General features: G+C 41.1%; 1 protein-coding gene across 16 annotated transcripts in view; it reads left to right on the top strand.

Annotated features, from left to right (window-relative positions):
* LOC140199294 (C-X-C chemokine receptor type 2-like) overlaps positions 1-26,373 on the top strand; it is an 87,873-nt gene continuing 61,500 nt past the window's right edge. For 5 of the 16 annotated variants that reach the window (XR_011886395.1, XR_011886397.1, XR_011886396.1 and 2 more), the window contains exon 1: positions 1-26,373. This exon is cut by the window's right edge and continues 4,277 nt beyond it. The gene's annotated coding sequence lies outside the window, so the exon portion shown is untranslated. The other 11 variants (XM_072261097.1, XM_072261099.1, XM_072261101.1 and 8 more) reach the window with 4 other exon arrangements.

Consider the following 26,373-nt stretch of genomic DNA (forward strand, 5'->3'; position numbering starts at 1 on the left):
CCTATGGAAGGCTATTTTAAAAAAGCATTTCTGATTGAGGTTAGGGACAGAATCGGATGTACGCTAGCTCTGGCAGGGTTCGCAATGGATTACTTCCGAAAGGGTGAAAGCTAACATCATGAATGGCAGTGATGCTTCATTCCCAGGTGAGTTCAATGCTTTTTACACACACTTTGAAAGGGAGGATTAAACTACACCTGCCCAATTCCCTGTAGCATCTGGTGACCTGTAATCTCCGTCTTGGAGGCCGATATTAGAACATCTGTCAAAAGGGTGATCCCTTGCCAAGCATCAGACCCAGATGGTGAAACTGTAGGGCTCTGAAAACCTGAGCCAACCAACTGCCAGGAACGTTCAAGGACATCTTCAAACCATCACTGCTGTAGTCGGAGGCTCCCACCTGCTTCAAATGGGCGACAACGTTTCAGTCCCCAAGAAGAACATGGTGAACTGCAATGACTATCACTCTGTGGCACTCATCGACTGTGATGACGTGCTTTGAGAGGTTGGCCATGACGAGAATCCACTCCTGTCTATGCAAGAAGCTGGACCCACTGCAATTTGTCTATCGCCACAATAGGTCTACAGTAGATACAATCTCACTGGCTCTCCACTTGGCCTTGGGTCACGTGGACAATAGTAATACTTATGTCAGGCTGCAACTTATAGACTACAGCTCAGTGTTCAACACAATCATACCCTCATTTCTAATCAATAGGCTCTAGTACCTGGGCCGCTATACATCCCATTGCAACTGGATCCTTGATTTCCTCACCAAAAGACTACAGTCTGTATGAATTGGATGTAACATCTCCACCTTGCTGACAGTCAGCACTGGTGCACAAGGGTGTGTGCTTAGCCTACTGTTCCACTCTCTCTACACCTGTGATTGTGTGGTTAGGAGCAGCCTAAATGCCTTCTATACATTTTCCAATGATACAGCTGTTGAACGGTGTCGCAGCAACAAACTTGCCCTCTACATCAGTAAGACCAAGGAATTGACTGTGACTTCAGGAAGCATAAGATGAGGGAACACACACCAGTCCTCACTGAGGGATCAGAAGTGGAAAGGGTGAGCGGTTTCAAGTTTCTGAGTATCAGCATCTCTGAGGATCTATCCTGAGCCCAACATATTGATGCAGTTACAGAGAAGCCTTGACAACAGCAATATTTCATTACGAGTTTGAAGAGAATTGATATGTCACCAAAGACACTCACAAATTTCTACAGATGTATCACAGAGAGCATTCTAACTGGTTGTTATGTGTCTACTTAGAGGAAGAAGACTGGTAAATCCCACAGATTGGAAACTGCAAAAATATGTGTCATCTGTATGGGTGAAATCAGGTTGTGACAGAACCAACCCAATTTGCAACATTATCTCTGCTTCCTGTCGTGTTCTTATTGAATCGGGGTCATTGGTCAGAACTGTTCAAATGCAAGTTGTTTTCTTATCAGAGAAGCAAATACCCAGGGTGGAGCTGCCGGACCAGCACAGTACATCACAAACATAACCACTCAAGATAACAAACTTAAAATTATGTACTTCATACATAAATTACGTGTGCACAAAATAACCAACAAAGTAAATGACAAGTCTGGATAAGGTTCTTGATTAGTAAGGCCATCACATGTTATGGGGAGAAGACGGGAGAATGGGGCTGAGAGGGATAGTATGATGATGGAATGGTGGAGGAGAATCGATGGGCCAGATGACCTAGTTCTACTCCCATGTTGTAGAGCCTTCTGGACCTATGATCCACCAAGACCTGTGTGGATGAGCATGTGTCTTCACATACATACCAGACATACCCAAACCAAAAGCCACAGATGAACCAGGAGATTCGTAGACTATCAAAAGCTAGGTATGCGTAATTCAAGACAGGTTATCCAGAACGACACAAGAAGTCCAGGTAAGGCCTATGGAAGGCTATTTTAAAAAAGCATTTCTGATTGAGGTTAGGGACAGAATCGGATGTACGCTAGCTCTGGCAGGGTTCGCAATGGATTACTTCCGAAAGGGTGAAAGCTAACATCATGAATGGCAGTGATGCTTCATTCCCAGGTGAGTTCAATGCTTTTTACACACACTTTGAAAGGGAGAATTAAACTACACCTGCCCAATTCCCTGTCGCATCTGGTGACCTGTAATCTCCGTCTTGGAGGCCGATATCAGAACATCTGTCAAAAAATCAGTATTTATCACTTTAAGAAACCTGGAGCAACAGAATGTGAATTACATAGAACCATAAGTTTAATGAGTCATACCACCAAGATACTTCTGAGAATTTTGATGACAAGATCTAAAAGTAAGATACAAGCTGAAAAAGGTGAAGAACAATGTGGTTTCGTGAAAGACAAAGGTGCAAGAAACGCAATATTGATGTTAAGGATACTATCAGAATGAGCTACTCAAGTGCAAAAAGATCTGTTAGTTTGTTTTATTGACTACACAAAAGCATTTGATAAAGTGAAGCACAATAAGTTATTTGAAATATTACAGAAAACTCTAGATCTAGATTCAAAAGACCTCCGCCTAATCAGAAATCTGTACTGGGAACAAACTGCTGCTGTAAGAATAGATGGAGAAGTGAGTCAATTTACAAAAATCAAGAGAGGCGTTAAACAGGGCTGTGTTTTCTCCCCTGATTTATTTAATGTGTACAGTGAAACAATATTACAAAAAATAAGAAACAACTTGGGAATCAAAGTTGGGGGTGAAAACATCAATAATTTTAGATATGCGGATGACTGTTAATTGCAAGTGCGGAGGAAGAACTACAAAACTTAATTGATATAATTGTTGAAGAAAGTGCAAAAATGGGTCTATCTATCAATTGCAAAATGACAGAATGTATGGTGATATCCAAAAATAAGGAGAATCCTATCTGCAGGCTGAGAATAAACGGGGAAGACATAAAACAAGTACAGAACTTTTGCTACTTAGGAAGCTGGGTGACATCAGATGGCAGGTGCGACTTGAACATCAAAAGAAGAATAGAGATGGCAAAAGACACCTTTACCAGAATGAAGAGTATACTGACCAACACTTAAGTAGGCATGACAACCCGCCTCAGAGTACTGAAATGTTACGTTTATCCGGTTACGTTATATGGCTCAGAATGTTGGACAATATCTAGTAACATGAGGAATCAAATTGAAGCAGCAGAGATGTGGTTTTTGAGGAGGATGCAAAGAATATCATGGACAAAACGAATATCTAACGAGAATGTCATGAACAGAGCAAACACAAAAAGAGAAATAATGTATGAGATCATGAAAAGGCAACGTAACTTCATTGGACATGTGATTAGGAAAGAGGAGTTAGAATGCATGGTAGTTATGGGAAAGATTGAAAGGAAGAAAGCAAGAGGAAGACAACGAGAAATGATGATGGAGACAGCAGCCAGAGAACTGGAAATGAATACCAGTGAATTGATCTACTTGACCTGAAACAAGACTGTGTGGGCCATGGCAGTCAAAGCTCAAACTGGGCACGATACCTGATGATGATGATGTTTACTTGTATGAATACTGACACTCCCATCAAAATTTTTTGTTTGCCAGCAAGCTACAACTTAGCTCACACCAGTATAAACTTGGATTAAAATTGTATTGACAAACTATTTTAAACTATAGCGAACAAAATAAAGAGAAAGGACCCATCATAAGTATATATTAATCTATAGTGTGCATGTAATTGTTAGAGCTCATTGTCACATAATCAATCCAGTTTGCTTCACTTCATTTACTCACTGTACTGAAACGGTTCTGCGCTAAAGAACCAGTCCAATAAAAAAAATACCCATGCAACAGCCAAGGAAAAAGGCATCAAACTTCCTCCAATGTTGTGTGCTAGCTGGTTAACTGAAAGTTATCTGCACATTCTTTGTGAAACCATAGTCTGCCTGAGGATTTTCTGGCATCGATGTCTGTCCTTCCAAATGGGGTTCTGTGAGTATTTCACCATGTTCTTCCACTACGTTTGTTGCCCAGTTTCATTCTCCCTCTTTCTCCTTCTTCCCCAAAACTCCTTTGATCCCGCGCCCTGTGTAGAAAAAGTGGCTCCCTATTCTTTTTCCCCCGCACTCTCTCTAGAATGTTCCCAAGACAAATGACCAAGCCTAACTTATTAATCAACTGAATTTTAAACAGCAAAAAAATGAAATACATGATTGTATAATGTAATTAAAGAAACACTCATTGCATTTTGAGGAAACCTACAGAAAATAAAATACCCGACAGCATAACTTTATTAATGAAATAAAGCATGGTCTGTAACCGGGGATTTTACACACACGCACACACATATAAAATAAATCGTGTAAAAAGAGCTTAAAACAAGTGAGGTCGTGAACATGAGTTCATTGTCAGAAATCTGGTGGTGGAGGGGAAATAGCTGTTCCTAACATGTTGAGGATGTGTCTTCAGGTTCCTTGAGGGTAGCAATTCAAAGACGGCCTGTCCTGGGAGCAGGGTCCTTAATGATCCAAATCTTCTCAAGCTCCCAATAAAGTATAGCCACTGGCATGTTTTCTTTGTAATTACATTTGCCTGCTTTTGGTCTGTATCTTTAAACCTATCTTATCTACGTACCTCTCCAAAAGTCTTTGAAGCATTGCAATTGTACCTGCCTCAACCACTTCCTCTGGCAGCTTGTTCCTCGTACCCAGCTGTGTGAAAAAGTTGCACCTCAGGTCCGTTTAAAGCTGATCCTCTCTCATCCCATCTCTATGCTCTCTGGTTCTGGAATCTTCTACCCTGGGGAAAAACTGCTGCAATTTCCCTTCTCCATGACTTTCACAATTTTTTGTAAAAAGTCGCTCTGATTCTCCCACATTCCAAAGAGTAAAGATCAGGTTTGGGCAGCATCAAACTCCTAATGAAGTATAGCCACTGTCATACATTCCTCGGTAATGAGATTCCCCTCATTCTTCTAAACTTCAGCGAGCACCTCAGTGGTGTGTGCTTAGCCCACTGCTCTACTCCCTGGACACCCATGACTGTGAGGCTAGGCACAGCTCAGATGTCATCCATAAGTTTGCCGATGATACAACCATTGTTGGTAGTGTCACGTACCCCGTGACGGGTTAAAGAACCAGCAGAAATAGAAAACATTTTGGAGTCTGGTATTGCTATTCACTAATACTATTTATTAATAACTAGGCAATACAGTAATATAAATTCAGATATATCAAACAGGTTAGCAAAGATTATATGTATATTAGTGTGGAAATATATGAAAACCAAGCTTCTTCAAGCTTGGGGGTAAATAGATACAGTCTTATGGTGATGAGTAAAGTTCAGTTCAGTTCACGATATTCAGCTGAGTGGTGATAGAGAGAGAGGTTTGAGTCTTCATGTGAGCTGATGCCGTCGATTCTTCCCGTTGTCCTCTGAAATCCTTCAGAAGTCACTGAATGTGACCACAACAAAGGGGACCATTCTTCTATGGTGGAATTATCAACCCAGGTGAGGGTTGGTTACATGGATAACTCCCCACCGATCACACCTTTTCCACACTACGAGAGCCACTGATCGATTCTCCAGATCAATCCTCCAAAAACCCACCTTTCTGTGGGCACAACAAAGCTCATCCAGTGTCCAAAACCATGTGTCTGTGTGTCTATCAGCTGATCTTCTGTTTATCTCAGCATGCTGAACACCAGCTGTCCATCAAGTAGCTCCTCCCTTCTCTCTCTGTAAGAACTTAGAAGCTGCCAATATCCTTGCAGAAGTGTAAACATGCTGCAGAGAAACCATAACACCAACTCCAAGCAGTCTTTCTCTCTCTCTCTCTTAATAACAAGGTGTCTGTGTTGGACATCTCCCGTGCGCGTGCGCTCTCTCTCTCTCTCTCTCTCGTTTAAAAGCACAATTCATAGGGATAATTCAGGATCCCGTCACACCCCCTTCCTTTTAGGAAAAATATTAATGTATCAAAATTTTTAGTTTACCTGTAAATTACAAAGTTTGAAACAATACATGTATAATCATCAGATAACAGAGCAAAAACATGTACAATTTCTAACTTAACATCTGGATAAACAATTAGCTATACTGTTGTCAGTACCTTTCACATGTTTGATTTTTAGGTCATATTCTTGCAATATCAGACTCCAGTTTAATAACCTTCTATTCTTATCCTTTATCTTAGTTAGAAACGCTAACGGATTGTGATCCATGTAAATCACAAGTGGTCTCTGGGCAGAACAAACATAGACTTCAAAATGTTGTAAAGCCAGAATAAGTGATAGCAACTCTTTTTCAACAGTGGAATAATTTTTCTGATGCATATTAGATTCCTTTGAGGAATAAGCTACTGGGTGTCCAATGTCATCCACCCTCTTCTGTAACAGTACTGCCCCAGCAACTTCGTCACTAGCATCTGTCGCTATAGAAAATGGCTTTGAAAAATCAGGTGCTTTGAGCACAGGATGATAAAGTGGGATAGTTTTCAGGCGTTCAAATGCCTCCTGGCAAAGGTCATTCCATACAAATTTTTCACTCTTCCCTAGGAGTTTCGTTAGGGGGAGAGCGATATCAGCAAAGTTACAAAATTTACGATAATACCAACCATTCCCAAAAACCTTCTTAAAGCTTTCTTGCCTGTTGGAACAGGAATCTCAGCAATAGCCTGAACCTTGGCCTGTACAGGAGCCAGTTGGCCCTTGGCCTACTACATAGTCCAGATATGTAACTGTGGCATGGCCAAATTCACTCTTATCAAGGTTCATGGTAAGATTGGCCTTGGAAAGTCTGTCAAATAGTTTCCTTACCGCCGCAATATGCTCTTCTCATGTATCATTCCATACAACCACTAAATTATCAATATAAGCCCCGGTGTTTTCTAGACCTCTAATCACAGAATTGATCATCCTTTGAAATGTCCCTGGAGCATTTTTCATTCCAAAGGGTAAAACATTGTACTCATACAGTCCAGACGGTGGCACAAATGCGGATATTTCTTTAACCATCTCTGTCAAAGGAACACACCAATATCCTTTTAACAGGTCAATCTTTGTAAGGTATTTAGCCTTCCTCACTCTATCAATACAGTCATTCACTCTCTTTCCTTGTTCTTTCTTGTTTCCAATTTCTTGTTCAACCATTTTGCTTTTCTCTAAATTCATTCTGTAAGGATGATGTTTGATAGGCTGGGCTGAATTTACAATGATGTCATGCACTGCAGCTGTGCACCATCTTGGAATGTCAGGAAATAAATCTTTATGCCTGCTAATTAATTCTTTCAATTGTTTTCTCTGTGCAGGCACCAGATGACAGACTTTATCAGTAAGGTCTGTCAAGATAATGGAATTCTCAAGTTGATACTATATTCAGCTTGTTAAAATGATCTTGCACCTCATTTCCAGATTCCACAACCCCATTTGTTTTCATAACAGTACTTACTGGTACCATCTCAGAGTCATAATAAGGCTTCAAGATATTTACATGCACTAACTGGGTAGCCTTCCTTCTGTCAGGAGTGTTATTAACATAATTCAAAGAATCAATTTTCTTAATTATTTCATATGGTCCATGAAATTGTGCTGGGGGGGGTTGGTTGCAAGGGGGAACAGAAGCAGAACCTTATCTCCAACTTCAAACACCTGTTCCCTCGCTCTTCTATCATACCAGTGTTTCATTTTAATTTGGGAGTTTTACAAATTCTGTTTTGCAAGGTTACAAGCCTTGTTGAGTCTTTCTTGGAATTTCAAAACATAACCCAGCACACTGACACGTATTTCCGAATCAGACCACTGTTCTCTGAGCAAGGTCAAAGGTCCTTTGGGCCTGTGGCCTAAAATGAGCTCAAATGGACTAAATCCCAGTGATTCTTGAATTGTATCTCTCACGGCAAAATGTAATAAATGTATCCCTTCATCCCAGTCCCTGTCATTCTTATGACAGTAGGTTTTAATCATGGCCCTTAAAGTGGAATGAAACCGTTCCAAGGCTCCCTCGGACTCTGGGTGATATACAGATGACCCAATGTGCTTAGCTCCCAGTTCTCCAACTATCCCCTGGAATGTCCTCGAAGTAAAGTTACAACCCGGGTCAAATTGAATTTCTTTGGGCAGACCTACCAGTGTGAAAAACTTACTGAGTGCTTTTACCACAGTCTTGGCCTGGATGTTTCTGAGAGGCACGGCTTCAGGGAACCTAGACGCAGCACACATAATTGTTAACAAGTACTGATGACCAGCTGCAGTCTGTGGCAATGGGCCAACGCAATCCACTATGACCCTCGAAAAAGGTTCACCAAAAGCAGGTATCGGTTTAAGAGGTGCTACTTGAATAACCTGATTAGGTTTCCCCTCAACCTGACAAGTATGGCAAGTCCTGCAAAAATTCACAACATCCTTTCTTAAATTAGGCCAGTAGAACTCCTTCATAATCCTGTTCACTGTCTTTCTCACTCCAAAATATCCACCTAAAGGCATACCATGAATCATGTTTAAAATCTCAGCTCTGTAAATTTTTGGAACCACTACTTGATGTTCAATAGCCCAATCCTCACTTGCAGGCACAGTGGCTGGTCTCCACTTCCTCATTAACACCCCATCTTTAAGGTAGTATCCCACTGACTCTCTCTGAAACTCCTCTTCTGTGAGAGCTCTCTCCTTTAACATAGCAATTTCAGAATCTCACTTCTTTTCCTCTATAAATTCCTCCCTGGATAAGGACAAATCTTTTTCATACACCTTACTCTCCAAATCCTGTTGTAACATGGAAGGTAGAGAAGTCTGTGACAAATCATCATGATCTAAACCTCTGGTTTTGCTATCATGGGCTTCAGCAGCCTTTCTGTGTGGGTCATTAGCAACAGCTTTGCTCGTTAGCTGAACTGCTGAATAAACATTACTTTGAATAGGTGTCAACCTCCCCCCAGTGTTTACTAAACTCAGCACTATCACTAGACTTACAAAAACCATGTGTATATTGTGAAAAATGCCAAACAATCCACTTATTTTATTCCTGCAACCTTTATCCTGACCTGTCTCCATAGTAATCTCTTCAAGTGGCTTCTCAAAACCAAAACAATCCTTCTTCTCCGCATCACATTCGTGAGAAGCTCTATAACCTTGAAGGTGTTTACATCCAAGTGTTAAAACAAAATTCAACAGAGTGGCACATGCATCCTTAGTAGGCCCTTGTCCTGCAAGCAGGGTCAAAGGTCGTGAAGCCAATCCAAACTTCACAAGTACTTTATTCAAAAGTCCAGAAACAACACTTTTCTCAATATCTTCAGTAACATTTGTAGTCGTTTGTAACTTGCAGAAACAGCTCGACTTCATTGTCTGTCCAAAAACCCACCTTTCTGTGGGCACAACAAACCTCATCCAGTGTCCAAAACCATGCGTCTGTGTGTCTATCAGCTGACCTTCTATTTATCTCACCATGCTGAACACCAGCTGTCCATCAAGTAGCTCCTCCCTTCTCTCTCTGTAAGAACACAGAAGCTGCCAATGTCCTTGCAGAAGGGTAAACATGCTGCAGAGAAACCATAACACTATCTCAAAGCAGTCTTCGCCTCTCTCTCTCTTAATAACAATGTGTCTGTGTTGGACACTTCTCTCTCTCTCTCTCTCTCTTTTAAAAGCACAATTCATAGGGATAATTCAGGATCCCGTCACAGTAGAATCTCAGTTGTAGATGACAGAGCATACAGGAGTGAGCTATACCAGCTAGTTGAGTGGTGTCACAGCAACAAACTTGCACTGAAAGTCCGAAAGGTGAAAGAGCTGATTGTAGACTTCAGGAAGGGTAAGACGAGGGAACACAAACTAAACCTCATAGAGAGATCAGACAGAGTGAGCAATTTCAAGTTCTTAGATATTAAGATCTTTGAGGATTTAACCTGGTCGCAGCATATTGATGCAGCTATAAAGAAAGCAAGGTAGCATCTATACTTCGTTAGGAGTTTGAAGAGATTTGGTTTGTTATCTAAAACACATCTCATCCTTGCCCTGCACCTACTATTAACACCTCCACATACAAACTTTTGTCCCAATCTTCACCTGCCCTGCATGCACCTTCCACCAACTCCCCAGGCATCATGGACTTACCTTCACTACTGAGCAGATGAGAAGAGCTCTGGGTAAACTCAGACACAGCAAAACATTGAGAACAGATGGTGTGATCCCCAATGTCCTGAAGGAGTGTGCTGAGCAGCTGTGTGGAGTTCTCCAGCGTATTTTCAATCTGAGTCTCAGCCTGGAAAAGGTCTCGACTGTGTGGAAAACATTATGTGTGGTCCCAATACCCAAGAAGGGTGAACCGAAAGTCTTGAATGACTATGGTCCAGTGGCCCTGACCTCACACATCATGAAGAGCCTAGAGAGGCTGGTCCTGGCTTACCTCTGACCCCTGGTCAGATCAGCTCTCGATCTCCTGCAGTTTGTCTACCAGGAGCACATTGGAGTTGACCATGTTGTCATCTACCTAGTAAACAGAGTCTACTCCCATTTGGATAAGCAGGGCAGCACTGTGAGGATCAATGTTGTTTGATTTCTCAAGTGCCTTCCATACCATACAACCTTCGTACAGCTGGGGGAAAAGCTCTATTCAATGCAGGTTGGCGCTTCCATTGGATCCTGGATAATGGACTATCTGACTGTATCATCTGCAGCTCAACATTAGTAAGATAAAGGAGATGGTGACGAACTTTAGGGAGACTATGTCTGCACTGTTTCCTGTTACTATTGATGGTGAGGACGTGGATGTGGTGAGAACCTACAACTATCTGGGAGTGCACCTGGATGACAGACTTGAGTGGAGCACCAACACAGAGGCTATGTACAAGAAAGGCCAGAGTGACCTCTACTTCCTGAGGAGCCTGAGGTCCTTTGAAATATGCAGGCCTCTCCTTGTCATGTTCTACCAGTCTGTTGTCACCAGTACAATCTTCTATGTGGTGGTGTGCTGGGGCAACAGCATCAGCACGGGTGATGCCAACAGGCTCAGTAAACTAATTCTTTTTATTTTGTGATTTACTTTTTTATTGAATTTCATCATCAACCAAACATTTGCGTAAGATGTATTTCAGATACTGTACATATATATCATTTAATCATATTTGTCACAAATCTCCACATAATATTTATCTGAGGTATACACTTATAGAGAGGAAAGAAAGAACAATCAAAAGAAGAAAACTATGTACAGAGTAGGGAGTGATTTTTTTTTACAACATATTCATTGACTTGTGAGAATAAAATCAGGCCTATGAGGTGTTATGTAGTTAAACCATTCTTTCCAGTATGAATAAAATTGTTCCAACTTATGATTAACAGATGCTGTTATCTTCTCCATTTTGTAAATATCCATTGTAATTTCCATCCGTACATTTAAAGTTGTGCTCTCCTGAGATAACCATTTCCTGGTAAGGGTCTTTTTACCAGCCACCAGCAGTACATCCGTTAAATCTTTATCTCTTTTCAACCATTCTTGAGGTATATACCCAAAATGTATGGTCTTACTCTCTAAGGGTATTTCACATTTAAAGATGTCTTGTACGGTATTATGTATCCCACTCCAATATTCTTTGATAACGGGGCATTCCCAATAAATATGATAATTGTATGCATTTTGATTTCCACAATTTCTCCAGCAAGCGGGGTGGGTGGGGGGTACTAGTAATGGGATTTCTGAGAGGGTGTAATAAAATATCTTATCAAGTTTTTCCACCTGAGCTCCCTCCATTTCTGTGAACTGGTACACTTCCATTGATACCTCCATATTATTGTCCAGTCTTCCTCAGATATTATTATCCCTCCTTCCTTCTCCCATTTTGTTTTAGTGTATGAAGTTGAATGTGTTTTAAGATTTGACAAACCCTTATAAACGCTTGAAATTATTCTACTACCGTTGCCTGAATTATATGCTTTTCTAAATAGCTCTATCAAACATGTACTTGCCTTGGTTACATTTTTAACCGTCCTATTAACATACTGTCACACCTGTAAATACCGGTAAAAGTCTTGTTTTTCTAATAAGTGTTTCTCTTTGAGCATTTCAAAACTGAACAGTGTTCCTTCTTTCATTATATTGCAAATAACTGTTATTCCTTTAGCTGTCCAGTCCTTAAATCTAGCATCCAGTTTATTCAGTGTAAAATCCGAGTCATGTGCACACCATTTAAGAATTGCAATGTCTCTCTCCAGTTCATATTCTTTTATAATAGTTTTCCATATTTTAAGAGTCCATTTCACCCATGGGTTGTCAATATTATTTATGTAACTTTGTAGGTTGTTATCAGCCAAAATTGCCTGTATGGGGATGGAAAGTGTCCTCTCCTCAATGTTTTTCCATTGAGTGTCATATGATGGGTTGCACCAGCATATCACCGCTCTCAACTGTGCTGAAAAATAATGATCTCTAAGAGAAGATAGGCCCCATCCTCTCTTTTCCTTGGCTAATTGCAAGTTTTGAGACAAACCCTAGTCCTTTTACCTTGCCATATATATCTTGATAGCATCTTGTTCCATTCATTGAATTGATTTTGGTTAATCTCTATTGGTAGGGTCTGAAAGAGATATAGTAGTCTGGGTAGTATATTCATTTTAATAGATTCAATCCTTGAACTCAGACTAAAAAAAAGGAACTAGGTTCCATCGTGTTATATCTTCCTTAATTTTTTTATATATAGGCTGATAATTGCATTCTGATAATTTTGCCAAATCTTTTGGCATAATGATGCCTAAATATTTGACAGACTCTGTTTGCCATGCCCAAGGATATCTACTTTCAATTTCTCTTGGGGGGCTATAGTTATATGAAAGTAGTTGGGTTTTATCTATGTTGATTTTGTATCCTGATAATTGGCCATATTGTTCAAAGGATTGCATCAATTTAGGTAAAGAGTATGTTGGTTGCCCTAGGTAGATCAAGATGTCATCTGTGTAACAGGCCAATTTATGCTCTGTCCCTTTAGTAGCAATTCCCCTGATACCTTCATTTTGTCTGATGTATTGAGCTAATGGTTCCAGATATAATGCGAAGAGTAGCGGTGATCATGCACAACCCTGTCTCGTCCCCTTTCTAGGGTAAAACTATTAGATAAGTATCCATTGATTTTAATTCTGGCAGTTGGATTGTCATATAGTGCCTGTATAGTTTTAATAATTGTGTCATGTAGGCCAAATCTATTTAAAACTCTGTAAAGAAAATTCCAATTAACCAAATCAAATGCCTTTTCAGCGTCCACGCTTATCACTATTGCTTCAATTTCATTTTTTTAAATATGATCCATAATGTGAAGTGTCCTTCGTATATTGTCTTGTGTTTGACATTGTTGTATAAAATCTGTCTGATCATTATGTATCAGTGTGGGTAGAAACTCTTCTAATCGTTTGGCCATGATGGAAGTAAATATTCTATAATCCACATTAAGAACAGATATTGGTCTAAATGACCCACATTCCATTTTATCCTTGCCTTCTTTCAGTATAGCTGAGATTATCGCCTCCTTCCAGCTGGGTGGCATTTGCACCTTTCTTAGAGCCCAGTTCAGTGTGGGGAGTAAAGCGGGGATTAACTCACTTCTAAACCCTTTATACCACTCTGCCGTATATCCATCTGATCCTGGTGACTTGCTTAATTTAAGCCTACTAATCACAGTTTTTAGTTCAGCTTCAGTTATGTCAGCAGTCATCGTTCTATTTTGTTCTTTGCTTAAAGTCGGTAACCCTAAAGAATTCAGGTAGGTGTCAATCTGGGCTATGCTTCTCCCTGGAACTTGGAAATATAGAGTTTTGTAAAATATTTCAAAAGCTTCTTGAATTTCACTTAGCTTATTTTTTTTATCACTTTTGTTCTTGGATCCCTAATTCTATGAATTGTATTTTCTGCTATCTTTTTTTCCCAGTTTCCACGCTAGTATTTTCATAGACTTAGATCCACTTTCATAGTGTCTCTGTTTCAGAAACATTAATTTTTTCTAATTTCTTGTGCAGCCAAACTATTAATTTCATTCCTAATTTTGAAAATTTCCTCTAGTGTATCCTGTGCCAAACTCAATTTGTTTTTTTTCTAGCTCCTTCAGTTTATTTTGTAATTTCTCGAATGTTCTATTCCTTATTTTTTTCTTATATGAAAATATTGCTATAATTTTCCCTCTTAAGACAGCCTTCAGAGTATCCCATAGAATGGGAGGTGAAAGCTCTCCATTATCATTGAATTCTAAGTAAAGACCACTTTCTTTTTTAATTTGTTCCTTAAAATAGGGATTATTGAGTAGACTTGAATTTAGTTTCCAAATAGTATTCTTTAGTTGTAGGTCCAAATCAACAGATAAATATATAGGTGCATGGTCATTTACATCTATTGTCCCAATTCCACAGGTGATTATTTTGCCTCTATCTTTTCCAAATGTTATGAAATAGTCTATTCTTGTATATACGGAATGGGGGGCAGAATAATGAGTGTAATCCCTTCTGTCGGGGAAAACGTCCCTCCATATATCAATTAGACCAACATCCTCAAAAAGAGTGTTAACTTTCTTATGTAAGGACTTTGTTTCATAAGTTTTCTATTGGAAGAATCTAACTTTGGTTGTAATTGTAAATTTAACTCTCCCCCACATATCAGGAGACCTTCTGTTTCCGTTACCATAATATTAGTAATTTCCTGGAAGAAACTAATATCACTTCTTGGGGGTGTGTATATATTCAATAAAGTAACTGGATTTCCGTCTATATTCCCCCTTACCAGAACCTATCTTCCCTCCTTATCTCCCATTTTGAATACTTTTTATAAACTTAGCTTACTTGAGATGAGAATCGCAACTCCTCTTCTATGTCCTGATTTATATGAGGAGAAAAACAAATTAGCAAAGCCCATTCTCTTTAATTTTCCATGCTCATTATCACTTAAGTGAGTTTCCTCTAAATATATTACATGGACTTGTTCCTTTTTCATTTTTGATAGAATTTTACTGTGCTTGATGGAATTCAACAGCTCATTGACATTAAAAGAAATTAATTTTACTTTGTCCTTAGCCATGTATATTTAGCTGTTAGTATATCTTTGAAATTTGCAGAATATAACTTTGCAGAATATATCATTGAAATTTGCAGAATATATAACAACCTACTCCCTGAACAAATAAGAGCCAAGAAACGCGAATAATGGAAAAAAGGTAACAAGGGTGTGATTCCAAGGCTGGGGTCTCTAGATGACCCTGGGTTGGGCTGGAAGAAGAGTCTAGCCGGGGGATAGCCCCTCCTATCTGTGGGTTGAAGCCCCCGTTGCAGTACCTGTGTATTCCTCCCATGTATATATTCTCATTTAGGTGAGGAAAAAGGAATGAATGAATGAACTTTTAAAAATTGAGTAATATAAAATCCGCATTATAGCACGTATTCCCGAGATAGGTCTATCACCATCTATTTTTGCTTCCGTTTAGTTTATCAGCACTTTTAAAGTTAGCCAAACCTTATGGCTCTTCTGGAGGAGGTGTGGGCTGCCCTCGGGGAACGGACAATCACTTCCTAATATCCTTCTCTCGTCCTGCTTCCATCTCCTGCTTTCTAAGTTCTCTTACTATTTCCCAAGCCGATCGGGATAACTGCTCAGCCAGACTTTCCCCTGGTTTGATCACGCTAATGGACAGTCCTCTGTTATTCATGTCTGTAGTCGCCTCTTCCACCATCTGGTACAGTCGCAGATGGTAAAATACCCTCAGTTTAGCAGGGTACGGGGTTTGGAATTTAATCTTTTGTTGCTTTAATATTCGTTTCGCTTTGGAATATTCCTTCTGTTTCTGTAGGACCACCGGGGGGGGGGGGGGAAGTAATCATGATCGAAGTATATTAACTTCCTGTTCCAAAACACCCTCTTCTTACCCCAGCCCCTTCGCAGAATCTCCGCCTTGCTCTTGAATCGAAGGAATTTGAGTACTATTGAGCGCGGTTTACTTTGTCTGTCTCCGGGAGGCCACTGGACGAGCGAACGATGTGCCCTCTCAATTTCAATCTCCATCGTCTGGGGAGCCTCCAGCGCTTCCCGCAGCAGCTTTTCTACAAAGTCCATCATCGACAGTCCCTCCGCTCCTTCGGGAACATTATAAATCCTGATATTTTTCCATCGCAATCTTCCCTCCTGGTCAAGCAATGTACTTCCCTGTTGATTTAATATTTTTATCGTCTTACTTAGTATCTGTTCCACGTTTTGTACGCGATCTTCCACCATCTCAATTTGAGTCTCTGACACCACTATTTTCTGATTGACGTTGGCGAGCTCTGACTTGATATCATTGAGTTGCTGCTTTATATCTTTTTGGACTTCCCTTGTCTCTTCCAGAATCCTTATCATATTTGCCGCTTCGCCTGAATGAGACTCAGTGTCAGCTTCACCACCACACACACGTGTACGAGAGCTACGCGTAGTACCTCCCTCTTCCACAGACTCCGCAGTGGTGCTTCTTTAATCTCCGTTCTTTCTCCCCATTCTTGCTCCCCTTATCAATTCAGATATTTTCTAAAGATCTTATACTTGATGGATTAACAGGACAAAATATGCGTTTTTCCGGAGGCGCTATTGATTTAATCTGCCATTCTGAACGATGACGTCACCCGAACCCCTCAATAAACTAATTCAAAAGACTGGCTCTGTTATAGGAGTCAAACCGGACACATTGGAGGCTGTGGTAGAACAAGGGACCCCACAGAAAATCCTGGCAATTCTGGACAATGATGCCAGCTTGGCTGAACAGAGGAGCACTTTTAGCAATAGACTAAGACAACTGTGCTGCTCCAAAGAGCGATATATGAGGTCATTCTTACCCTCGGCCATTAGACTTTATAACGAATAAGAGAAAATCTGAAGATGCTGGAAATCCGAGCAACACACACAAAATGCTGGAGGAACTCAGTAGGCTGGGCAGCATCAATGGAAAAAGTACAGCTGACATTTTGGGCCCAGACCCTTCAGCAGGGCAGACTCTATAATGAGTCAACCCGCAGCCAGGGAAATGATGATCCTCTCCTGTTAGAATGTTTGAAGTAACTTACTTTCTGCTTTTTACTTCTCTTCTAATATTTGTATATCTGTATACTTGTGATGCTCTTAACATTGCAAATAACACTGTAATTTCTTTTGGGATCAATAAAGTATCTATCTATCTATCTATCTAGTCCTTGAAATGAATGCTAAAATTGCATTTGCCTTCCTTATCAATGACACAATCTGCAAATTAACCTTTAGGGAATCCTGCCCAAAGACTCCAAAGTCCCCTTTCACCTCAGATTTTTGAATTTTCTCTCTATTTAAAAAAGTCTACACTTTTATTTCTTCTGTCAAGGTACATGACCATACATTTCCCAAGACTGTATCCATCAGCCACTTCTTTGCTCATTCTACTAATCTGTCTAATCCTTCCGCAGCCTCTCTGTTTCCTCAACACTACTTGCCCTATCCTATATCCCTATCTTTGTATTGTCTGTAAACTTGGTCACTAAACTATCAGTTTGTCATCAAAATCATCAACGTAAAACATAAAAAGAAATGGTCCCAACACAGACCTCTGCAGAATACCACTAGTCACCTGCAACCAACCAGGAAAGGCTCCCTTTATTCCCACTCTTTTCTTCCTGCCAATCAGCCAATGCTCTATCCATGCTAGTATCCTTCCTCTAATACATGGGCTCTTAACTTTTTCAACAGCTGCCTGTGTGGCACCTTGTCAAAAGCCTTCTGAAAACTCCAGTACACAACATCTACTGATTCTGCTTTGTCTGTCTTGCTTGTTATTCCTTCAAAGAATTCCAACAGATTTGTCAGCAAGATTTTCCCTTAAAGAAACTATGCTGACTTTGGCCTATTTTATCATGTGCCTCCAAGTATCCCAAAACCACAGCCTTAACAATTGACTCCAGCATCTCCCAACCACTGAGATCAGCCTATAATTTCCTTTCTTCTGCCTCTCCCTGTTCTTGAGGAATGGAATGCCATTTGCAATTTTTCAATCCTCTGGAACCATGCCAGAATCAACCAATTCTTGAAGGATCATTACTAATGCCTCTATAATCTCTTCAGCCACCTCTTTCAGAACCTAAAGTTGTAGACTATCTGGTCCAGATGATTTAACTACCTTTAGACCTTTCAGTTTCCCAAACACCTTCTCTCTAGTAATGGCAACTTCAGTCACTTTTGCCCCCTGACACTCTCACACATCTGGTATACTGCTAGTTTCTTCCATAGTGATGACTGATGCAAAATACTCATTCAGTTTGCCTGTCATTTCCTTGTTGCCCATTACTACCTCTCCAGCATCATTTTCCAGTGGTCTGATGCCTACCCTCACCTCCCTTTTACACTTTATATATCTGAAGAAACTTTTAATATCCTCTTTAATTATATTGACTAGCTTAGCTTTGCATTCCATCTTTACATTCTTTATGACTTTCTTAGATGCCTTCTGTTGGTTTTGAAAAGTGTCCCAATCTTCTAACTTCCCACTAATTTTTGCTCTCTTACATGACCTCACTTTGGCTTTTATGTTGGTTTAGATTTCGTTTGTCAGCCACGGCAATGTCATCCTGCCTTTAGAATATTTCTTCCAAGGGATGTATCTATCCTGCATCTTCTGATACATTTGACTTTAGCTTCTCCATCTCAAACTTCAGGGTGAATTCTATCATTTTATGATATCTTCCCCTAACGGTTATCTTACCTTAAGCTCTCTAATCAATTCCTCTTCATTGCACAACACCCAATCCTGAATAGCTGATCCCCTAATGGGCTCAACTATGAGCTTGTCACAAGTGCAGAGCACCGGTGGACCCAAATGCAGGACGCAAACATGTTTTGTAGCATTAGTAAAAATAGAGTTTATTAATAGTTACTAGGAAAGCAGGGAAGCAAGGATTGTACAGTGAGACATCAAGAAGCGAATGAAGCAGAAGCAGGAATATGCATGGCTGGAGTTGTCTCGGACCCTGGACCTTGGCCTGGGACTCGGGACCCAGATTTGGACTTGTCCTGGACTTGGACAGGGACTTGAACTTGGACTGGGACTTGGAACTCGGAACATCGGAGCCTGGACTTGGAACTCGGAACATCAGAACACAGAGCCGGGACTCTTCTTGGACACAGAACACAAAGCCAGGACTCTTCCTTGGATACAGGACACAGAACTCAGAACACGAAGAGACAGTTCTCAACTCAGAGTAGCAGCAAACGGCTGGACCTACCCAGCAGAGGCGAGGACACAAAGAGACAAAACCACACAACGATAGACAGTTCTTTACCTTGGCAAGCTCTCGACTCAACCCTGGAACTACAGACAGTGGCTCTTGACTCACTCCGGGGGGTTAACTAGACGGACCTGCTCCAGCGAGGTAGCATAGCGGGCTCGCTCATGCGCTGTAACTTGACGGGCTTGCTCTGGTGAGGAGCGGCGACTTACTGGCACTCGCTTCGGGGAGAAGACTCGACTTGCTCTGGTGATGTGACTTGGCTCACTCTGGCAAGGTGACTTGCTTTCATTTGCTTTGGTGACATGAGGTGAGGTCTTGCCCCGAGCAGCTGTAAGCTCGACACTATATACTACTGGTTCAGCTGAGAATCAAGTGCCTTTAATTACAGAGCCCAAGAAACACGGAGAAACAATGAATTAAAGGAAAACAAGAAGTCAACGGTCCCAATCGTGACACAAAGGAAATTTAAAGGGAACTAGGGAATAACCGATCAGGACCGTGACAGAGCTGCTCTAAAAAGCCACCTTGTAGGTACTCTAAAACTCCTCCTCTTGGGATCCAGAACCAACCTGATTTTCCCAATCTACCTGCATTTTGAAATCCCCCCCGGACTATTGTAACTTTGCCCTTTTCGTATACATTTTATATCTACCATTCGAATTTGTAGACCACATCTTCACTATTGTTCAGAGATCTGTATATAACTCCCATCAAGGTCTTTTTACCCTCGTAGTTTCCTAGTCTTACCCACAATGATTCTAAACCTTCCAATCTGAGGTCACCTGATTTCAATATTCACCAATAGGACCACCACATCCCCTCTGTCTGTCTGCCTGTCCTTTCGATTCAATGTGTGTCCTTGCATCCTATAATCTTCTTTCAGCCACGATTCAGTGGAGCCTACAACATCATTCATGCCAATCTGTAACTGTGCTACAAGTTCGTCTACTTCAACAGGTACATTTAATGTCAGAGAAATGTATACAATGTACTGTAAGGTTAAATATACAATTGTATAATGCTACTGGCGCTGTCATAATGTGTACTGGGTGGCAGCAGCATGTTCAGGAGCCTCACTGCCTGAAGAAAGAAGCTGTGACTCAGCCCAACAGTTCTTTTTTCTCATATTGTCGTACCTCCTGGTAATGTAAAACAACTCATCTCATTCTACATTTCAATGAAAACGTGACAAATAAAGCTAATCTTTAATCTTGAATAATACTGCGGCATTAGCTCAAATCTCACCAAGGCAGCTGAAAACTTCAGTTTACAGCATCAAGTACAAGTTTTGGTAGATCATGGTACAGCTGTACAAGATGTTGGCGAGACCTCACCAGGAATATTGTGTGCTGTTCTGATCACTGAGGTTGGGTGAGACGTGGTTAAGGGTGAAAGGTGAAATATTTAAGGGGAACCTGAGAGGGAACGTCTTCACTCAGAGGGTGGTGAGACTGTGGATGAGCTGCCAGTGGAAGTGGTGGATGTGGGTTTGATTGTAACATTTAAGAGAAGTTTGGATAAGTACGTGGAAGGGAAGGATGTGGAAAGCTATGGTCCAGGTGTGGCTCAATGGGACTAGACAGAATAACAGCTTAGCATGGGATGTGGGAGCTGGAGGTCAGGCTGGAGACTAGGCCTCTGCTCAGCGGTCAAAGGCCAGCAACATGGTTGGATGTCGGCCTGGCAGACCAATGAGGACAAGGGCTGGCAGCCTCCCGGATCAATGAGTCTTCGGTGCATTCTGGGATTGGAGTTCTGTGCAGACAGGAGCACGAGGACTGTTGACCCCTCAGAGGCAAAGGCAGAGATTCAAGCCTATTGTCTGGGGATCAGTCATTGGAGAGTCTGGAATTAGAGGCCTGAATTTCGAGGGCCTCATTCAACGTCATTGGTGAGTCCTGGGGTCAATACCAAAGACTAAAGCCCAAAGATCTATCGAAAGTCCAGAAACTGAAGATTGGGTCTGCAAGTCTCTGCGATTCACTGGGGAAGTCCCAATATCTGTGAGTCTGAGTCGCTGGAGGCAGGAGGACAAAGACGGCCTCTCCCGGGTTGGAAAACCCCGTGTGAGTGAATGGGAGGGAGGAAGGGATTTGTTTTGCTACTGTTGTTTTGGTTTGTTGTGGCTGTTGAGTTGTTGTTGCTGATTGTGTTGTCTTGCTGAACATGGTGGGCTTGCTGTGTTGGAATCAAAATCAGGTTTATACATCATACATACCTGTATGTCGGGAAATTTGTTGTTGTTTTGCGGCAGTGATACAGTTCAATACATAAAAATGCTATCAAGCACAATAAGAAAAACTATATAAAATAAATCAAGTAACTAGTGAAAAAGAAAGCAAAAGTAATGAGGTCGTGTTCATGATTTCATTATCCATTCAGAAATCTGATGGCAGAGGGGAAGAAGCTGTTCTTAAAACATCTATAATAGTATCTGAAATAGACACATGAATGTATCATGTTAGGGGATGTGTAGGAAGGAAGGGTTCGACTGAAGGTGGAGTAGGTTTATATACACTGTGGCCACTTTATTAGGTACACCTGTACACCTGCTTGTTAATGCAAATATCTAATCAGCCAATCACGTAGCAGCAACTCAATGCATGAAAGCATGCAGACATGGTCAAGAGGTTCAGTTGTTATTCAGACCAAACATCACAATGGGGAAAAAATGTGAACTAAGTGACTTTGACCGTGGAATGATTGTTGGTGCCAGATGAGGTGGTACGAAACTTCTAATCCCCTGGGATTTTTACACACAGCAGTCCCTGTATGTAAAAAGCAAGAATACACATACAGTAAGAGGCAGTTCTGTGGGTGAAAGCACCTTGTTAATGAGAGAGGTCAGAGTGACAGTATGGCAACAGTGGTGTGCAGAAGAGCGTCTCTGAATGCACAGCACGTTGAACCTTGAAGTGGATAAGCCATAGCACCAGACAACCATGACCATACCCTCAGTAGCCACTTTGTTAGGTAATAAGGGGGCCACTGGGTGCAGGTCAGTACAGCATCATGGGTCAAAGGACCCATACCATTCCGTACTCTTCTATGTCAGAGCAGAATGCAGCAGGGATATCAGAGGTACATTGTTTTTTACACAGAGAGGTGTGTGGATCACCCTGCCGGTGTGGTGGAAGAGGCAGATACGTTAGAGACATTGAAGGGACTCTCAGACTCTTATGAGCAGGTTTGTTAGAGCTGTTGGGGTGGGTTTAACCTAATTTGCCAGTGGGGGATTGGGAAGTGGAATAAAGGGATTCAGGATAGGATGGAATTGGTAAAAAAGTAAAGATAGCATGCAATCAGACTGTCAGGAAGGGCAGGTAGATGATAGGACAAAATTGCAGCCAACAGGGTGAGTATCAGTGTATTAGGGATGCAGAATCAAAAAGGGTAGCAAATACAGTACTACAGAGTGTTATATCTCAATGCACAGAGTATAAGGAATAAGGTGGATGCTCTTGTTGCACTTATACAGATTTTCAAGTGTGGTGTTGTGGCCATGACTGAATCATAGCCGAGTGATGGTTGTAGTTGGGAGCTGAATGTCCAAGGTTATATGTTGTATCGGAGTGACAAGAAGGTAGGCAGAGGGGGTGCGTGGCTCTGCTGGTAAAGAAAGGCATCAAATCAGTAGGAAGATGTGACATAGGATCAGAAGATGTTGAATCCTTGTGGGTTGAGTTGAGAAACTGCAAGGGTAAAAGGATCCTGATGGCAGTTATATACAGGCCTCCCAACAGTGGCTGGGATGTGGACCACAGATTACAACAGGAAATAGAAAAGGCGAGACAAAAGAGCAATGTTATGATAGTCATGGGAGATTTCAACATGCATGTTGATTGGGAAAATTCGGTCAATCTCAAGAGAGTGAGTTTGTTGAATGCTTACAAGATGGCTTTTTAGAGCAGCTTGTCGTTGAGTCTACTAGGAGCTCAGCTAAACTGGATTGGGTGTTATGTAATGAACCAGAGGCGATTAGGGAGCTTAATGTAAAAGAGGCTTGAGGAGCCACTGATCACAATATGATTGAGTTCAACTTGAAATTTGTTTTCGAGAAAGTAATGTCTGATGTAGCAGTACTTCAGTGGAGTAAAGGAAATCACATTGCCATGAGAGATGAGTTGGCCAAAGTAAATTGGAAGGAGCTGCTGACAGGGATGACAGCAGAGCAGCAATGGTGTGTGCTTCTGGGAAAACTGAGGAGGGTGCAGGACAGACGTATTCTAAAAACAAAGAAATACTCAAATGGCAAAATAGTACAACTGTGGCTGACAAGGGAAGTCAAAGCTAATGTAAAATCAAGAGAGGGCATACAACAAAGCAAATATTGGCAGGAAGATAAAGGTTGGGTAAGCTTTTAAAAACCTACAGAGAGCAACTAAAAGAATCATTAGAAGGGAAAATATGAAATATGAAAGCAAGCTAGCAAATAATATCAAAGTGGATAGTAAAAGCTTTTTCAAGTATGTAAAAAATAAAAATGAGGTGACGGTGGATATAGGACCACTAGAAAATGAGGTCAGAGAAATAATAATGGGGGGGGGGGTGAACAAGGAAATGGCAGATGAGCTAAATGAGTATTTTGCATCAGTCTTCACTGTGGAAGACACAGTGCCAGATGCTGCAGAAGGAAGAGAAGTGAGTGCAGTCACTATTACAAGGGAGAAGTTGCTCAAAAAGCTGAAAGACCTAAGGGTACATAAGTCACATGAACCAGATGAACTGCACCCTAGGGTTCTAAAAGAGGTAGTGGTAGAGATTGTGGAGGCATTAGCAATGATCTTTAAAAAAATCATTGGGCTCTAGCCCGGTGCCAGAGGACTGGAAAATTGCAAATGTCACTCCACTCTTTAGGAAAGGAGGAAAGCAACGGAAAGGAAATTATAGACCAGTTAGCCTGATCTCAGTGGTTGGGAAGATGGTGGAGTCAATTGGTAAGGATGAGGTTATGGAGAGTTTGGTGATACAGGACAAAATAGGACAAAGTCAGCATGATTTCCTTAAGGGAAAATCTTGCCTGATGAACTTGTTGGAATTCTTTGAGGAGATTACAAGTATGGTAGATAAAGGGGATGCAGTGGATGTTGTATATTTGTATTTTCAGAAGGCCTTTGACAAGGTGCCACACATGAGGCTGCTTGCTAAATTAAGAGCCCATGGTATTACAGGAAAGTTATTAACATGGTTAGAATATTGGTTGATTCATAGGAGGCAGCGAGTGGGGAAAAAAGGATCCGTATCTGGTTGGCTGCCAGTGACTAGTGGTGATCTGCAGGGGTCTGTGTTGGGACCACTTCTTTTTATGCTGTATATCAATGATTTGGATAATGGAATAGATGGCTTTGTTGCAGATGATACGAAGATTGATGGAAGGGCAGGTAGTGTTGAAGAAACAGGTAGGCTACAGAAGAACTTAGACAAAGTAGGCAAGAAACTGTGAAATGAAATATAGTTTTGGAAAATACATGGCAATGCACCTTGGTAGTAGAAATAAAAGTCCAGACTATTTTCTAAATGGGGAGAAAATTCAAAAGTCGTCTATCAGATCTCTGGTCAGCCTCTGCTGCTCCAGAGATATCAATGCAAGTTTGCCCAACCTCATGTTATAGCACATGCCCTGTAATCCAGGTAATACCCGAGTAAGATTCTTCTGCACCTTCTCCAAAGCCTCAACATCCTTCCTATAATGGGACAACCGGAACTGTGTATAATACTCCGGATATGACCGAACAAGAGTGTTAATAAGCTGCAACATAATTTTCTTACTTTTGAACTTAGTACCTTTACCATGTACTGTCTGTTTACATTTGACCAACTAAGGTGCAACACTTGACGTTTGGCCAGGTTAAACTCCATTTGCCATTTCTCTGCCCATATCTGCAGCTGATCACTTTCCCACTGTATTCTTTGCCAGTCTTGTACTCTATCCACAACACCACCAAAATTCATAGCATCTGAAAAATACTTACCAACACACTCATCTACATTTTCATCCAGTTCATTTATGCATGTCACAAACAGCTGAGGCTCAAGTACAAATCGCCACAGAACACCGCTAATCACAGACCTCCAGTTAGAATAAGAACCTTCAACCACCACCCCATCTCTTCTATGGGCAAACCAATTCCAACTCCATCAGCCAGTTCTCCATGGATTCCCATGCATCTTAATCTTCCGGTTGAAACTCCCATAAAGGACCTTGTCAAACGCCTTACTAAAATCCTTGTAGCAGCTCTACCTTCATCAATCACCCTCATCACTCATCAAAAAACTCAATCAAGTTCAAAGTTCAAAGCAAATTATTTTCAAAATACATGTGTGTCACTATATGGCACCCAGAGAATTAATTTCCTGTGGGTATACTCAATGAATGCATGCTAGAATCAGTGGAAGACTGCACCAGTTGAGTGTTCAATCAGTGTGTAAAAGACATCAAACTGAGCAAATACTAAAAAAGAAAATAATAATAATAATAATAATAAATAAATAAGCAATAAATATCGAGAACATGGCATGAAGACTCCTTGAAAGTGAATCCATAGTTTGTGGGGATATTTCAGTGATGGGAAAAATGAAGTTGAATGAAGTTATTCTCTTTGGTTCAAGAGCCTGATGGTTGAGGGGTAGTAACTGTTTCAGAACTTGGTGCTGTGAGTCCGAAGGCTTCTGGAACTTCTTCCCACTGGCAGCAGCGAGAAGAGAGCATCACCTGGGTGGAGGGGGACCCTGATAATGGATGCTGCTTTTCTACACCAATGTCACGTGGCTCTCAATGTTTCTCAATGGTGGGGAGGGCTTTACCTGTGATAGATTGGACCGTATCCACTACTTTTTGTCAGATTTTCCATTCAAAGGCGTTGGCGCTTCCATAACAGGCTGTGATATAGCCAATCAATGTTTTCTCCACACATCTATAGAAGTTTGCCAAAGCTTTAGATGTCATGCCAAATCTTCACAAACTTCTAAGGAAATGGAGGCACTGCTATACTTACTTCATATTGGACTTATGTACTGGACTGAGGACAAGCTCTCCGAAATGATAACACCAAGGAATTTAAATTTATTGATCCTCTTCACCTCTCATCCTCAAATGAGGACTGGCTCATGGACCTCTGGTTTCCCATTCCTGCAGTCAATAATCAGCTCCTTGGTCTGGCTGACATTGAGT

Source organism: Mobula birostris, chromosome 6 (assembly GCF_030028105.1).
Source record: "Mobula birostris isolate sMobBir1 chromosome 6, sMobBir1.hap1, whole genome shotgun sequence".
Classification (NCBI taxonomy): Eukaryota; Metazoa; Chordata; class Chondrichthyes; order Myliobatiformes; family Myliobatidae; genus Mobula; species Mobula birostris.